Raw genomic sequence first — 17,476 nt, forward strand, 5'->3', positions numbered from 1 at the left:
AGTGATACAGGGTTGCTTGCGTTTCCCTAAACCATTATTACTGTTTCATGCCTTACTACCTTTGAACATACTGCCTCTCTCCTGGAATGTCTTTCCTTCCCTTCATCTACTGCCTGTCCTCCAAATTCACCTTCCCAGGAAATTTTTTCCTGACTCCCTGATTTGTGGTCCCTTATTTGTGTTCTCTTAGCTCCTTGCATCATGATATTTTTCACCTGGTACTGGAATAATGAACCAGAGTACACATTCCTTGTCAGCAACCCTGTCTCATTCAGCTTTTCATCCTCCAAGATGCACCAAGTATGGCATCTGACACAGAAAAAGCAGGGAGCACTCAGGAAATATTGGATGACTCATACAGCACGTCCCTGTTGTTTTCCTCAAACATGTTTTACAGAAGTTCTTTTGATCAGGCTCCAGCCAAAAGAAACTGATTTCAGTTTCTTTGAGTAAAAAAGGTCTCTTTTAGTAAATTAGCTGAACTTCTACTACTTTGGGAAAGCCACTTTATTCAGTGGATATTGAGGGTCTATCACATGCCAGGGACTATACTAAGCCCAGAGAGTCCTCTTCAAAGAGTTTATAATGTAGGGGAGAAGATAGCAACAGACAATACCTCTTACAGGAAATGTACAGTTCCAGGCAATATGAGATTTACGTCAGAATACGGGCAGTGTTTTAGGAATCAGGGAAGAAGTTGCACCTGACACTGTCTGAATGAACTTCAATTGCTGAAGCTGTTGAATCAGGGAGGAGGATGCAGGGAAGGCAGACAATTAAGAATAAGTAGGTGGTATTTGACCTGGATTATGAAAGATGAGTAGGAGACTGGTGTGTACTTTGGAGACTGTTAAAGAAAGTGTAGAACCAGACTGCAGTTAAAGCGGTAAAAACATTTTATTCACGAACTATTGCAATAAGGGAAAAGAGACCTCAGAATAGATACAGAACTGAGCTCAAAGTTTCTGAATAAAATGTTTTTACTGCTTTAACTAGGGCCCGGCTCTGGTTTTCTTTAAGGGTGGGAGGTAGTGATTCAGGACATTTCAGATAGAGGCAAAAGAATGAACGAAGCAAAGGGGAGTAAAGCAACTTGGGGGAACAAATGATCCAAAGGAAGTCAAGCAGCCAAGGAAAACAGGAATTCTCTGTAGCCAGAGCCTACAGTAGTGTTGGGGAAGTGGCAGGAGATGAAGAAAAGTAGGTTTTTAGTAATTCAAGGAGTTGTTTGGTGATATTTAGAAAACGAAATGTTTTTGTTTATTCATGGGAACTCAAATGGGAAAGGTAAATTTGAACAAACTTGCTTGGAATGCTATGCCAGGAAGTATGGACTTGATGCCGTAGAGCAAACTGGAGCTGTACAGTATTTTATAAGGACGGTTGTAGTCTCAACAGGTGACAAGCTGCAGCGGCACGAAGCTGTCCCTCTCCTGGCTTCGGTTTACTCACTTATAAGAAACGGGTTAGGTCAGATGCCCTCTTAGGTCCCTTCTAACCTTGACAGCTTGCTTCCAAGGTACCGCTGCCTTCCGTCCATTACCTGGCGCCTGCGCCTCACCTGCTCCTTCCTTATCTCGGTCCATTTGCCACCTTCCCTAGCCCCTGGCCGTCCTCACGTGCTTTCAATCCGGAGGTGGGCGCGGGAAGAGAGAGACACATCTCCAGGTAAAACAAATGGGTCTGCTCTCCGCGGCCCTTCGTCCCAGGCAGCACCACCTGGGGGGTCTCTCAGGGCCAGACGCGCCCTAGAGTGGGCAGGGAGCCGGGTTTCCCGGTCGCTTTTCCGCCCTGGGTCCCCTGGGGTGGGAGGCCGGCCCTCTCCACAGCCAAGCCACCTCCGGGAGGGGCGCAGGAGCCCGCCCCTCGCTCCTCCCTGCTTTCCCCGGAGACAAAAGCCACGAGGCTTCGCCGCGACTCTCCGGTGGCAGGGCCTCGGGGCTGGCCTCGGACGGCCAGTGGGCTCCTCCAGAAGTCCCGGGGCCGAGGGAGCAAACAGCAGGACTCCTTCCGGCCGCCCGGCCGCGCAGGGCGGGGCGCCGGGCTCCGGAGCGTCCCGGGCGCGCGCGGCACCGGGTCACGTGAGGCGGCCTGGGCCACGTGACCCGGCGGGCCCGGCGCCCTCGCGCGCGGCCTCCGGCTCCTCCCCTTCGGCGCCACCGCTCGCTCCCATTTTTAAGGCCGGCGGAGCTTCCGAGGTCCCCGGGGCGCCCTGGCGGCTGGGCACGGCAGCAGCTGGCCTCGCAGGTAGCTGGTGGGCGCCGGGTGGAGCTCGCAGAGGCCGCTTCCCTCCCGCCCTTCCCCTGCTTCCCTTCCCCGCCCGCCGGGCCGGGTGTGCCCCGTTACTCCTGCACCTCCTGCCTCCCTCCCTCCGGCTCCAGGTCCGCCCCGCGGGGTGCTGTGCCCGGGGCGAGTGATGGGGCCGTCGGCCGCGGCGCTCACACCTCTGCTAAAGGAGGAGGAGGAGGAGGGAAGGGTGGGCAGAGGCGAGGGAAAGTTTTCCGTGCTCCGTCTCTGTTTTGAGCTGAATGGACTCGGTTTTGCTCGTAGCTGAAGTTTGTCACTGCTCTGGGCGCCGCTTTGCTGAGAGGAAACCTCCCCTCTGACTCTCCCCATCCTTACTCGGCCTTTCCCAACAGTTTAGCATTTCTCCTTTGCCTCCCGAAGGTAGTGCTGTCACAAACCGTATTCTTGACTGTTTCCCTTTCCCCTACGATACGCAGTCCAGAAAGGGGGGACTCCCTTAGCGGAGACCTTTATCCAGGAGCGCGGTGAACTGAGTGAATGACGTTTCCCTTGTCCTGCCTCTGATTTTATTTAAGGTGACCATCGAGTACGCTCTGTTCTGCTCTCGTAAGTGGCTTTTTGTTTTTATTTATTTGCACGTGAGACACTTCAAAGCCATCTGCAGAACTCTTTGCAGCTAGGAATTACAATTTTATAAAGCAATCTTTTACTAATGCTTTTTAAAAACCAGATTTATGGTCTTTTTTTGCCTTTGCCCTACCCTTTTTTGGGGAAAGATTAAAGCCCTTAGAGGGCAAAAGCTGACTTTCTGAAACTGGTGTGTATGATGTTGGAAGAAATGGAAAAATGATTGAGACTTGACGGCAGTTTATAGTATACTTTAAATTTTAGAGTATCCATTTCAAGTGAGCACTGGGTGAATTTTACCCCTTTGAACTGCTTTCAGGGTTAAGTGTGTAATTGTATATTTAGATTCTATTAATATAGCAGTTCATCTGTGGGATGGATTCTAATCCATTTAATCCATCGTGTGAAGACCAGTCTATTTATTAATATTTCTAGACAGATCCTTTTTCTTCCACCCTCTAGTCTGTTTCTCTTGAAGAGGAAGCATGTTAATCTTCAAAGAGATTTCTTTTGCAAGTGATTTTTGTTTGTGTGATCCAAATGATCAAGTTCTGGGAACTTCAGAAAACAAATAGCCATAAAATTCAAAGCTGTGAAGCTTGTAGCTTTAAGAAAAGTCTTTGGAAATTTTTAAAATTAAAGAGTGCTGGCGGGGCGTGGCGGCTCACTCCTGTACTCCTAGCACTCTTGCAGGCCGAGGTGGGAGGATTGCTTGAGCTAAGGAGTTCGAGACCAGCCTGAGCAAGAGTGAGACCCCGTCTCTACTAAAAAATAGAAAGAAATTTGGCTGGGCAACTAAAAATATGTTAAAAAAATTAGCCAGGCTTAATGGCCCACACCTGTAGTCCTAGCTACTTGGGAGGCTGAGGCAGGAGGATCACTTGAGCCCAGGAGTTTGAGATTGCTGTGAGCTAAGCTGATGCCACGGCACTCTACCAGGCAACAGAGCGAGATTCTGTCTCCAAAAAAAATAAAAAAAGTGCTGGTATTGGTCAGACGTGGTGGCTCACACCTGTGATCCTAGCACTCTGGGAGGCTGAGGCAGGAGAGTCACTTGAGCCCAGGAGTTTGAGGTTGCAGTGAGCTGTGATAACAGCACTGCACTCTATCCCAGGCAACAGAGTGAGACTCTCTCTTAAAAAAAAGAAAGTGCTGGTATGTTCCAGCAAGAGGTTGTCCCCATCTTGATAAACAGGAGCTGAGGAGTCAGAGACGTGTCCTCCTTTTCCTGAGAATCATTGTGGGGATAAGGAAACTGTGAAGGAAAGTGAAAGACCTTTATTATTATGATGATATTCCTTCTGTGTCTACTACATTAAACGTCATGCATAGGAAACAAGATTTGGACCCTTAAGGGATCTAGAGTCCAGGCAAGGCATTAGGACACATTTTTAAAAAATTATTGTATTTTTTTAAAAAAATCTAAAAGTGTCACATACTGTGTACATGTTGAGGAATGCAAAAGAGGGGTGTGATGAGTGTTGGCTGTATTTAACCAGAATAGACTTACTAGAGGAGATCAGTTAATAAAATAATTATCTAAATCAATTATGTATTTGATCCACAATATGGACTTAATTTTTAAAAAACTTTCTAAGTACATTTAGTGCACAATATAGATTTGTTTTTTCTTTAACTTTGCAAGCCAAGAATGGAAGAAAATTTAGAAAATACAGACAAGTAGAAAGATGAATGCATAGGACCTATAATTATACTATCTAAAGAGTTAATATTTTGGATTATAAGTACTTTTTGCTATACACATTTATTGGGTTCCTTTGTTCAGATAGCAAGATCTCAGATTGTAAGGGATACTATGATATCCAAATCTAGCTTATTCCTGAACTTAGGAGAGCCAGTAGCAAGTTTTGGTAATGAAGAACTTTCCCAGATCTATTTGATTCTTGAGTTTAGATAATTTGGATAGGAAGAATTCAAATAGCTAGGGTTACCTCTATATTTTTTAGTATTAGATACACTTTTTTTTAATTTCAGCATATTATGGGGGTACAAAAGTTTAGGTTATGTGTATTGCCCTTACCCCCTCTCCTCGGCAAATCAGAGCTTCAAGTGTGTCCATCCACTAGACGGTGCTCATTGCACTCATTATGTATGGATACACCCATCCCCTCCCCCCCCACATCTGCCCGACACCCGATTAATATTATTCCTAAATGTGCTCTTAGGTGATGATCAGTGAAACCAATTTGATGGTGAGTACATGTGGTGCTTTAGATACACTTTTAAAAATGAAATGTTCATGCATATGCGATAACAAATTGTAAGGTGTGAAATGACTTGCGGAAGTGATGAATCTTATCCAGGGAATACTATGCTCAGACCATTCCTAAAGAATGGTGTCTATCTTTCCCACAACCCCAGAAAAGAAGATTCCATGGCTTTTCTGAGATTAACATTCCACAGGGTCAGCTCTTTGCCATGATATTCTTTCTGATGCTTCAGAAAAAATTCTAGTTTTAGAAATAGACATGGTCTATCCCCTCTCAAATGCTTCAATCCTGAACTCAAGTGGTATAGTGGGAACATCCAATAGTATTGTTTATAACTGTGGTAGATTGTTTCCAAAGATGACTGCCAGCAGTTAGTTCTTCCCAACTCCATACTTGACTGCCAGCTCCTCCCATCAAGAGATAGAGTCTCTTTCTGCTCCATTTGGATCTAGGATGGCGCTGTGACTTGTTTTGATCAACGGAAGGTGGTGTTTTGATCAATGGAGGATGATTCTGTGCCAGTTCTGGGCATAGTCCTTAAAGTGTATGGCAACTTTAGCTTTTACTGTCTTGGAAGCCAGTCAGCATGTGTAGAAACTTAAGCTAAACTTGGTGAAAGAGCCCTCAGGAGTGTCCCAGGCATGCGAGGGAAGCTTGTTTTAGCCCTAGTTGAGCTCCCAGTGCCTGCAACCTCATGAGTAACACCAGCTGGGTGCACTCAAAACACAGACTGGAAAGAAATAAATTGTTAACTTTTTTTTTTTTTTTGAGACAGAATCTCACTTTGTTGCCCGGGCTAGAGTGAGTGCCATGGCGTCAACCTAGCTCACAGCAACCTCAAACTCCTGGGCTTAAGCAATCCTACTGCTTCAGCCTCCCGAGTAGCTGGGACTACAGGCATGCGCCACCATGCCCGGCTGATTTTTTTCTATATATATTTTTAGTTGTCGAGATAATTTTTATTTCTATTTTTAGTAGAGATGAGGTCTCGCTCAGGCTGGTCTCGAACTCCTGACCTCGAGCGATCCACCTGCCTTGGCCTCCCAGAGGGCTAGGATTACAGGCATGAGCCACCGCGCCCGGCCCTGTTAACTGTTTTAAGCCACTGAGTTTTGGGATGGTATGTTACTCAGCAATAGATAACTAAAACAACAACACAGCCTCTTATACTATAAAACTCTTGGTATAAATCTAGGTCACATATAAATTAGTGACATATGAGTTGTGCTCAGTAACCGTGAGCACAAAATTGTTGTCAACCTATGAAGTAGCATGCTTTAATGATAAATCTTTTTTTTTTTTTTTTTTGAGACAGAGTCTCGCTCTGTTGCCCGGGCTAGAGTGAGTGCCGTGGCGTCAGCCTAGCTCACAGCAACCTCAAACTCCTGGGCTTAAGCGATCCTACTGCCTCAGCCTCCCGAGTAGCTGGGACTACAGGCATGTGCCACCATCCTGGCTAATTTTTTCTATATATATTTTTAGTTGTCCAGATAATTTCTTTCTATTTTTAGTAGAGACGTGGTCTCGAACTCCTGTCCTCGAGCGATCCACCTGCCTCGTCCTCCCAGAGGGCTAGGATTACAGGCGTGAGCCACCGTGCCCGGCCCCACAGCTTCTCTTATACCTCTGCGTCAGATTCCCCTCCCCGCTACTTTCTCAAAAACCTTATTTAATTCTTGTATCCTCTCCTCTATCTTTGATCTTTCTACTGGCTCCTCATTAGCATTTAAACGCATTCAAGTCTCTCGCACATTTAAAATAAAAAGATTAACAAAAAATGTCCCTCCATCTCATCCTACGATTACTACCCTATTTCTGTTTTTTTCCTTGGCAATTTTCTTGAACAAGTTGTTTATACTCATTGCTTCCTTTTCTTCATCTTTCACATACTTCTCAACCTGCTGCATTCTGGCTTCTTCTTCCCGTAACCTCAGCGAGACTCTTCTTGTTAAGGTCACCAATGACTCTCCCTGTTAAATCCAATGAACATTTCTCAGCCCTTACCTTGTTGGTGTCTCAGCAGTATTCGACACTAACATACCTCCTTGTGATGCTCACGTCCTGGACTTCCATGACACTGTCCTCTCCTGGTTTTCCTCCTGCTCTGCCTGTTCCTTCACGGTGTGTTCTGTGAGGTACTCCTTGTCCCTTTACTATTGGAGTTTCTTAGAGTTCTGTTCAAGATCCTCTGTTGTTCTTACACCACATACATTCTCCTGGGTGGTCTCATGCCAAATTCTCAAGTCTCCAATCCAGACCTTTTTCTTGAGCTTCGATTTATAAATCTATCTGTTGGGACATGTCTGCTTTAATATCCCACAGATACCTGAATTTTAAAATGTCCAGAGTAGAACTTGTTGCCTCTGAAACCTGCTGTGTTCTCTGCTCACTCACTGCGCTGAGCATCTGGTGTAATCCTTGCCTCTGCCTTTCTCCTTATCCAGCTCCCTTCGTCCCATTCAGTTGGCCACAGAATCCTCTGGAGTTTCCCTCTTGTCTGGTTTTCTCCATTTCCCTGGTGTGGGCTTGCATCTTTCTTTCCTGGCTTACCAGAGCCTCCTTGGGCTCCCTCTAAGCACTGGTTTCTTGCCCCCATCTAGTCTCTACATTCAGCTATAGTCATCTTTCCCAGACCTGCATCTGGTCCTGCCACTTCCCTGCCTAAGACCCTTCAGGGAATACATGGTGCTCTTAGGATAAAGCCTGAGCTGTTGGCTACAGCCATGCTGACTGACTGTCTTTCAGTTCCTTCTCCAGGCCTTTACCTAGCTACGTGCTCACTGTTGCAGGTGCTACCTCTTCAGGTAGATGAAGCACACCTTCCAATTGTGGTGCTTCCACAGCATCTGAGCCTTCCCATCAGAGCACTGACCACACTGTTGTGAGCATCAGTTTATGTGTCTAGATTCTGCCCCCGCCGCCATGTAAGTTCTGCTGGGAGCCGAGGGTCATGGTGTTGTCTCCGTGTCCTATTTACCTATTTTGTAAATATTTTTTGCTTTACTGTCCTGCTTGTTTATGGGTTTTGTTTATAGGTTCTGCCTTTCCATTGCTGGAATTTTAGTTTGACTGTAGGTCATTGCAAAGTACAGTTCATACTTTTCATATAGCCGGAGAGTAGTATTTGAAATCACTTTTGGGATATTCATATACAAAAGGTTTGTGAAACCATAAATAGATTTGAACTTGACCCTTCTATTCCGGCCTTGAACTTGTATCATTGTGTTTTACTCATTAACCTTTGACTATTATTGTGTTTTTATCCATTTCTTTAATCTTTGACCTATTTTTATCTGGTCTATTTTGTGATATCTGTATGTTCGGTGCAGCAGAGAACGAAACTGTAGAAAAACATTATTTCTAAACATTGAGATTTCTTTTCTGGTTTTCTTTTGAAAATAATAATATCCCATAAAAGCAGTACTTTTATAAGATCACAGTCAGCTTCACAACCCTGGATATGTTTTTTTTTTTTTTTTCATTTTTTGTTTTTGTTTTTTTTTACTGCTAATACTGTTGCCACTTGGGTTGTTTGCTTTTCTAACCTGAGCACATGGTTCCAGTAAAACTATTCCTTTATTTACAATGAGCAGTCATATTCCCTGTGTCCTAGAATTGCCTAAAGCTTCAGTGCAGTGGAGTGAAAGCAGCCCCATGGGTGATGGGGCTAAAGAAATGCTTCCAGAGGCCATTATTACAGTCGTGCTTTAAGTCATATAACTTAACTAGCAATTGGGAAATGACAGTTCTAAGACCTTACCTTTTCCTCTTAAATGAGTGATGAATTTGAGTAAAACAGATGAGGCAAAAGGCAGTCACAGTCAGTGTTAGGAAATTCAAAAACAGCAGTAATGCTGTTCTTTAAATGAAGGTGGGAAGATTACCTTTAGCTACCTGTAGAGGTGGCTTCCACTGCATCTTTATGAAGAGTGGTGTCTCAGCAAATCTGACACTTTTCTCCCTTGTACTATCGAATGGGGGAAATGGTTTAAAGTTGTATTTTTGTTTGAGGCTGATTCTATCTTAGAGGCTTACCTGGACCTGGGAAATACATTCAGTGTCTAAATCAGGGGTGTAGCATCTACTCAGTCTCAAAAAGCCCATCAAAATAAGTATGGAAGAAATTGGTAAGAGTGACATTTGGCTCTTCTGTACCTTCAGAGGGTTTTGAATTGCTTTTGTTGTAGTGTAGGTGAAAGACGTAAGTTATAATGTTGTATACAAAAAAGCTTACCTAAAACCCTAGAACTCTCTATGTACGTTTTCCTAGAATTACTCAAAAATAGAGAAAAGATGGTCACATCCTTAAATTTTTTGTGCTTAAATGGGAACTTGTATCAGGTAAAAAAGGAAGATGGCAGCTGGGTGTGGTGGCTTATGCCTGTAATCCCAACACTTTGGGAGGCTGAAGTGGGAGGATCACTTGAGCCCAGGAGTTCCTAGAGCAGCCTGGGAAATATAGTGAGACCTCTACAAAAAAAAAAAAAAAATTAGCCGGTCATGGTGATGTACATCTGTAGTCCCAGCTACTCGGGAGTCTGAGCCAGGAGGATCCCTTGAGCCCGAGAATTGGAGGTTGCAGTAAGCTATGATTGTACCACTGCACTCTAGTCTGGGTGACAAAGGGAGACCCTATCTCAAAAAAAAAAGAAAAGATGGCTATGAAGAACACTTGTTTTTTGAGGAAACTGAATGATCTTTGCTGAGGAAATACTTAATATTCTAGCAAATGATAAAGTATGAGAGTTTGGTTTCTGGGGTTTCATGTAACAGTTTTCTGGGATATATAATTTTTTCCCATTTAACACATTAACATGTATCACATGTACTGTGTACTTGCATGTGGCATCCCATCATTTGCTTAATTATTCCAGTTGTATTTGCATTCTAAGTTCCTACTTACTTAGGATCTGACTGTTAGACCTTCAGCTCCTCAGAGGCAGGGACCACGATTGTCTTATTCTTTATGATGTTCATAGCATTCTTGGTATCTGGGGTCACAGCAGAAGAATTAATTTAGGCTGTTAAAGTTGGCCTTCTGTATCTATGGGTTGCAAATCTGTGGATTCAACTAACTGAGGATTGAAAATATGCGGAAAAAAAATTGCATCTGTATTCAACATGTACAGAGTTTTTTTCTTGTCATTATTCCTAAGCAATACAGTATAACAGCTATTTACAAGCCTTTACGTTGTATTAGGTATTACAAGTAATTAGAGATGATTTAAAGTATATGGGAGGATGTGTGTAGGTTATATGTAAATACTATGCCATTTTATATCAGGGACTTGAGTATCCACAGATTTTGGTATCCTCCAGGTTCCTGGAACCAATCCCCCAAGGATACTGAGGGAAGACTATTTTTTTCACATTATTACATGGTAGTGCTTTTTTGTGAGGCATCCTAAACTTTATCAGTAGCTCATTGACTATAAATAAATTCCTATTGTAAGGAAGCTTAGTAACTTAAACTGATAACAAAAATCACCCCTTCAGTTTTTGAAAATAGAGAAACCTCTATTAGGAATTTTCAGTGTAAGTGCTTTGAAAAATTTTTGCAATTAGAAAAGTCATTTTGCGTGTTTGACATTGCTATTTCAAGTAGTCTAAACCTGGCTATAGCTTACGTGCTGAAGAATGTTTAGGCCATTTTAAGTGGATTGTTCCAGCATTCAGAGTCCTTCTTCCAGTTCCCTCTGAGAATCGGCTTTCAATAAAGAATGACACAAATTCATTTCATGCTCCAAAAATGACACTGGAAGAGTCAGAATCTTGGTGCTGACCAGTCCTGAAGGGTTGCTCACATTATTCTGACCTCTTTTCCTTAGAAATCTTTTAGGTCAGCAGAACACAGGTCTGAGGTAAAAAGTTCTGTTGGAGGTATCAGTCTCATGTGACAGGTATATTCTGGTTAGAATGGGGGGGAAGTTGAAGTCTGTGTGGAAGCCACATGCTTATAGGTCAACCATAAATTCCTAGTATTTTTTAATTTTGAGACCATTATTTCATTAAAGTCAAAGTTTTCCTGTACTATTTTTCCCCATTTCCTGTTTTTCAAACTCTGTAAACATATTCAAATATATTTTTGCTAGATCAGTAAAATATTAATAGAATCCTCCCCCACCTTTCCTTAATACTTGGTTCCTAGGGGAAAGTAACATAAATGTGCTCTTAGAGGAATCAAAAGATTGGTTGCTACATTACTTCTCCAGTCCTCCAGTTCTAAATGTAGATTTCTAAAATTGGATGGTCTGTGTTTGTCCTCCTGACTGAATTTACTTTCAGTGTATAAACCTTTTTTCTTCCCCAGGCCACAGTTCTCTGAGGGACAGTGCCAGTTGCTAGGAAAAGTCATCCCAGGGAATGGATATTGATGTATAGTACTAATAATGCAGGATATATTTTTAAGTGCTAAAGAAAATATGGAGATCCAAGTGGGTTGGCATATTATTCTTTTTGAGGTTGTTAAATTCTTTTCCTACTTCTGCTTGCATTTCTCTTTTCTGTTCTACCCTTCTTTATCTCCATACAATAAAAAAAAACCATTGATTCACTTATTAGTAATGCACAGTGAGTGATAATTCAGGCTGAAGATATCAGTGCTATGTATGTGAAAGTATTTCCTAGGTAAAATAATAGATAAAAAAGGTTGCAAAAAATTGCCATCTTAATGAGGTACTTCAGAAGTAACTATTTTATATGACTGACATGCTGATTACAACTCATCATTTTTATGATTATCAATCAAGCCCTGGAAGGACCTCTCATCTTAGTAAGTGAGATTTGGTCTAGTTTGAATTGCTGTATGTGCTGGGAAGTTCTAAGGAGGCTGTATTTCTTTTGGAAATGTTCAGTGGAGCATTTCTCTAATCTGAACTTGTGTTCCCAAGACAGAATTAATGAAGTATGATTATACTTTCCCAAAAGTATTTTTTAGGACTGAAACCTTTCTACTTTAATTTTAAAAATGTATCTTTGAGGCCGCGTGCAGTGGCTCATGCCTGTAATCGTAGCACTTTGGGACGCCAAGGCAGGAGGATTGCTTGCGGCCAGGAGTTTGAAACAAGCCTGAGCAAGAGCGAGACCCTGTCTCTATTAAAAGAAAAAAGAAAAATTAGTCAGGCATGGTGGCATGTACCTGTAGTCTTACCTACTCAGAAGGCTGAGGCAGGAGGACCCATTGAGCCCAGGAGTTTGAGATTGCAGTGAGCTATGATGAGGCCACTGCATTCCAGCTGGGTAACAGAGTGAGACCCTGTCTCAAAAAAAAAAAAAAATGAAATCTTTGAGTTTATTAATGCAGGCTTGATATGAGCTCATGGGATCATTATTTGATTTTTTTAAAATTATCGGTAAAAGATACATAACATAAAATTTGCCATTTTAACCATTTTTAAGTATACATTTTAATGACACTGAGTACCTTCACATTGTTGTGTAACCATCACCACCATCCATCTCTAGAACTTTTTCCTCATTTCAAGGTGAAACTCTGTACCCATTGAACAATAATTCCCTATCCCCACCCTCTTTCCATGTCTTGGCAACCAACATTCTACTATCTGTCTGTGAATTTCACTACTGTAGGTACCTCATATAAGTGGCATTGTACAATATTTGTCCTTTTGTGTCTAGCTTATTTTCCATTAGCATAATGTCTTCAAAGTTCAACCCTGTTGTAGCAGGTATCAGATTTCCTTCCTAAGGCTGAATAACATTCCATCGTATGTATGTACCACATTTTATTCATTCATCTGTCCGTGGACATTTGGAGAGTTTCCACATTTTGACTATTGTGAATAACACTGCCAAGACCATTGGTAAGCAACTATCTGTTTGAGTCTCTGCTTTCAGTTCTTTGGGTATATATATGCTAGAAGTGGAATTGCTAGATCATATGGTAATTCTATGTTTAATTTTTTGAGGCAATGCCACACTGTTTTCCACAGCAGCGGTACTATTCTTACATTCCCACCTTCCACGTTTAATTTTACATTAATAATTCATTTTACAGATTTTGCCTGAAACATTCTGCCATTCTAGGTTATAAATATAAGGCAAGAATACATCTTAAAACTTGTAACAGTTTAGCGGGTAAAAGGTAATTCAAATAATTAAACCTTTATTTTCATTTAAACTATTGGCTTATTTTTATTTGTCACAAAATATTTGTTCTAGAAATTTGGGAATATATATGAAAAATAGAACGAAAATGTCACCTGTAATCTCTCCAGAGAGATACATTTTGCTATATATGTTTTTGTGTATATTAAAAAATTATAATCATACAATACATATTTTATAACATAGCTAAGTCTTACAGGGTACATTTATTTTTATGTTTTTTTTGTTTTGTATTTGGGGATAAGCACATAATTTAGTTGTATTATACTTTTTCTTGGCATCTTTCCTTGGGAGTGGTCATGATTTGGAGGATGCGTAGTGCCATGGGAAGGAAAAGAGTTGGGCTGCTTTTCCTAGGGCACTTAGTTAGGCACTGTTGGGTCCTTATCCAAGGTACCTGCCTATCAGGGAAGGCTTGGGTTGAGTAGGCCAGGTAAGGTTCTTCCCTATTAGCAGTGCCTCCTCAGTACATGATAGAATCACTTCAAATCTTACTCTTTGAAGCATCTAAATTACTCTGCAACCTCTGGAATGGTGATTTAAGTGAAATTTAGTTGAACTATATTTATATTACTTTAAAATAAAATCCATACAAATCTTTTAATACCTCTATTTCATATTTAGTAGATGTCATGACATCAGAGCTGTCCTAATATTGCTCTTGTATTTTTGAGTCATTGATAGCCACAGGGTTCTTAAGTCTGATGTAGATTTTATAACAGATTAAATACTAGTTAATTTTTAATTATCCCATCTGCTTTAGCTTATTGGATTCTTAGTATGTACACTTCATAATTTTATGATGGAAGGTCGAACATTAATTCTTGAAGTTGATTGAATAATTATGCTTAGTATGGTTTTCTTAATAATAGCAAAAGGCGCCACTGCCCTAAGGAAAGTGGGGTAATTAAACATCTCACCACAATAATCAGCTTGTAATGGTGATGGTGGTAATTTTGAGTTAATTAGAAAATTTTGGTGGTATTTACATTTATATTTTGCTGCCTTAGGAAGAAAATGCCACATGCCCGAGTTAAGGACTCTGTTTTGTTGTTCTGTATGATGCGTAGCATATCCTGGGTTTTTTGATAGCTCCACAAAACCTCTCAGAGAAGCTTGTCTGAATTCTCAGGATACCTATTCAGGTCATCACCTGCCCTGGCTGAGCATGGTCTAATAAAGACATACTTTGTACCTTAGTAATCTATCGCCCAAAGATGTACCTTGTAATGTTGAGAGCTCCCTGAGGGGAGAGGTCACATTTGGTCTCCAGGGCCTCCCAAAGGTTGTTGGAAGAGTGAAGGAAACAGACATTCATGAGGTTTAACCAGGCAAATCTAGGCAGAGGCATTTTTGGCAATGCTTTTCTTTTGAGGGGGGGAGTATTTTTTATATTTGGAATACTTTAAAAACAGTTGATGGTGTACATTTATGAGACAAGACAAGACAAAGTCAGAAGGAAGTAATGGTGGAGTTTGGAGTTTAGCCATTGAAGGGCCAGGACCAACATTCTCCATGGGAAGAATCAGAATGGTGGGGGTTGAATCCTGACTGTGCCACTTACTGCCTTGTGACCTTGGCAAGACATTTCATCTCTGAGCTCATTCACCATCTGTCAAGAATGGTTTATAGTCGCCTCCTTACAAGATTATTGTGAAGATTAAGTGAAAGAGTGTGGGTGGCTACCAAACACAGTGTCTGTGACAAGGCAGGTTCTTGGTAATTGTTAGTTTCTTCGTCCCTGCTCTTATTTGCTTTGCCTGATTGTGTTGCTAGGAATAATTACTTGCTTGGCCAACATTACTACCCCTGTTGTTCTCATGCATTCAAGTAATCCCCCATAGCTTCTTCATTGCATCTTAAACATAAAATCAAAAATTTTTAGAGCTGGGACAGATTTGTGGGAAACCCAGGCTCAAAAAGGCAAATAGCATGTCATACTTACTGATTCAAAGTAGACCTGGGACCAAAGCACAGGCCTCAGGCAGGACTCTGGTTTCCACCATACCAAGACTATTGGGGATGCTTTTTTCTTTTATGAAGGGTGTGGACATGTAAGATATACGGACTGTTTTTTAAATTGAGTCTTAAATTACAAGTCTTTGGAGAAATACCTTGTAAAATAAAGTTTGAGGTAATTTAGCAGTGAGTAAAGTCAATTCATATAATACACTGTCATTATGAAGGTTAGCCTGATCTTGCAGTAGGTTACCAAACCCTTAGGGCAGAGCTGCTTGCATCCGATTAATGATTTCAGAATAATTGTACTGCTGTCAGGAAATTGTACGGTTTTGAAAGGTAAGAGCCCTTTGTGTTATGATTTCAAAGGCAGTGACTCTTTATATTTTTGGCTAATTTTATATCATGTAAAATTTAAAATTTTGAAGACTAACTTGTATGGTTCATATTACAGGAAAATATGCATCTGGATTTTCTTGAAATTTGTCTACCTGCTTATAGGGGTTTATATGGCTTGACTTCTTGTGACTCCTTTCCCCATCTGTTTTGTAAGAGGCACCAGGCAGGTCATTTGAGGGCCACCTGGTTTTGTTATCTTTACTTCTTTTAAAAGCATTGGAGATAATCTTACCATACAAAGAATACTTATAAATCAAGAACAAGAAAAAGAACCATGATCCAATAGGAAAACTAGGCACATGACACAGAAGGCTGACATGTGGCTCTTAAACATATGTTGGCAGCAGGTGAAGAGAGCAGGCTCCAGCTCTAGACCTCCTGGACTCAGATCCTGATGCTGCCACTTACGAGCTCAAGCAAATTCTTAAAGTCTCTTTGACTCTATTTCCTTATTGGTAAAGTGAGGATTAAATAATAAATGTCAAAGCACTTAGAACAGTGCTTGGCCCTTGGTGCTTAATAAGTTAGTTGTTATTGTTGCTATATTCTGATTATTTTTTTAAATGATGCCTGGCCTCACTTACCATAGGAGAAGTGCCAGTTTAAACAAAACTGAGATGCCATGGTAATAGGCTGTGTGGGAAGAGTGTGGGTAAACAGGCTCTACCTTGCATTGATGGCGATTTTATGTATTGGTACTACTACATTGGAGGACAGTTGGAAGTTGCTATTAAAGGTAAAATAGCTTATTAGACTTTGACCTAGCAATTCCATTTTTAGGGATTTATCTTAGACATTTATGTATGAAACAAGACACATATATACAATAATATATGCAAGCAATAATTGCAGTGGTATTCCAGCAAAAGACTAGAAATGCGTCTCAGTAGGAAACGGGTAAATTGTTAAATCCATGTAATGGAATGCTATAGTACCATCGAAAAGAAATGAAATAGGTCTGCATGTGCTAATATAGAATGATTTCTATGATATACTGTTAAGTGGGGGGAAAAGCTTCTATTTGTGTTTTTGTTTTTCAGGCTACACATACATAGCATACATGTCGTGCTTTTGTGAGTGTACACTGTCTCTGGAAGGAATTACAAACAACTGGTAACAGTGGTTGTCTTTGAGATGAGGGTCAGGGAGGGATGGTAAGGAGAGTTACTTTCTTCTACTCTTTCGTATTATTTGGAACAAAATTTTTTTTATCATGTTCATGTATTATTCCCTCAAATCCTTTACCTGTCCCTACCAACATACACACACACACACACACACACACACACACACACACACACACACACACACACACATTTGTCAGAACATTCACATGCTACTCGAGTTGTCTGGCTGTGTGGTGACAGTGAATAGCCTGATGTGATGGTGTTTAATCCTTATTGAATATATGGTGTGATACTTGGGGCTGAGAGCAGACACCTGGTCTTTGTCATCCAAGTTGGTGCTGCTGGGAAAAGTCTCTCTGGATGCAGGGAACTGAGGCCTTGGCTAAGTATGCTCAAGTCCTGAGCCCCTCTCTGTGTGTGGTGCTATTGGAGGTGCTGGAGCCGGAACAAACTTGGTCTTTTTTTTTTTTTTGAGACAGAGTCTCGCTCTGTTGTCCGGGCTAGAGTGAGTGCCGTGGCGTCAGCCTAGCTCACAGCAACCTCAAACTCCTGGGCTTAAGCGATCCTACTGCCTCAGCCTCCCGAGTAGCTGGGACTACAGGCATGCGCTACCATGCCCGGCTAATTTTTTCTATATATATTTTTAGTTGTCCAGATACTTACTTTCTATTTTAGTAGAGATGGGGTCTCGCTCTTGCTCAGGCTGGTCTCGAACTCCTGACCTCAAGCGATCTACCCACCTCAGCCTCCCACAGTGCTAGG

The 17,476-nt window shown here is 41.6% G+C and overlaps 1 protein-coding gene across 7 annotated transcripts in view; it reads left to right on the top strand.

The window, feature by feature from the left end:
* Positions 1–1,181: 1,181 nt before the first annotated feature.
* Positions 1,182–17,476, top strand: part of RCBTB1 (RCC1 and BTB domain containing protein 1) — a 46,434-nt gene continuing 30,139 nt past the window's right edge. For 2 of the 7 annotated variants that reach the window (XM_045567108.1, XM_045567107.1), the window contains exon 1: positions 2,141–2,247. The gene's annotated coding sequence lies outside the window, so the exon portion shown is untranslated. Of the gene's footprint in view, positions 1,201–1,622; positions 1,669–2,140; positions 2,248–7,850; positions 8,030–16,722; positions 16,742–17,476 lie in introns of those variants that run through there. The other 5 variants (XM_045567111.1, XM_045567112.1, XM_045567110.1 and 2 more) reach the window with 5 other exon arrangements.

The sequence above is a fragment of the Lemur catta genome, chromosome 13 (genome assembly GCF_020740605.2).
Source record: "Lemur catta isolate mLemCat1 chromosome 13, mLemCat1.pri, whole genome shotgun sequence".
In the NCBI taxonomy this organism is placed as follows: domain Eukaryota; kingdom Metazoa; phylum Chordata; class Mammalia; order Primates; family Lemuridae; genus Lemur; species Lemur catta.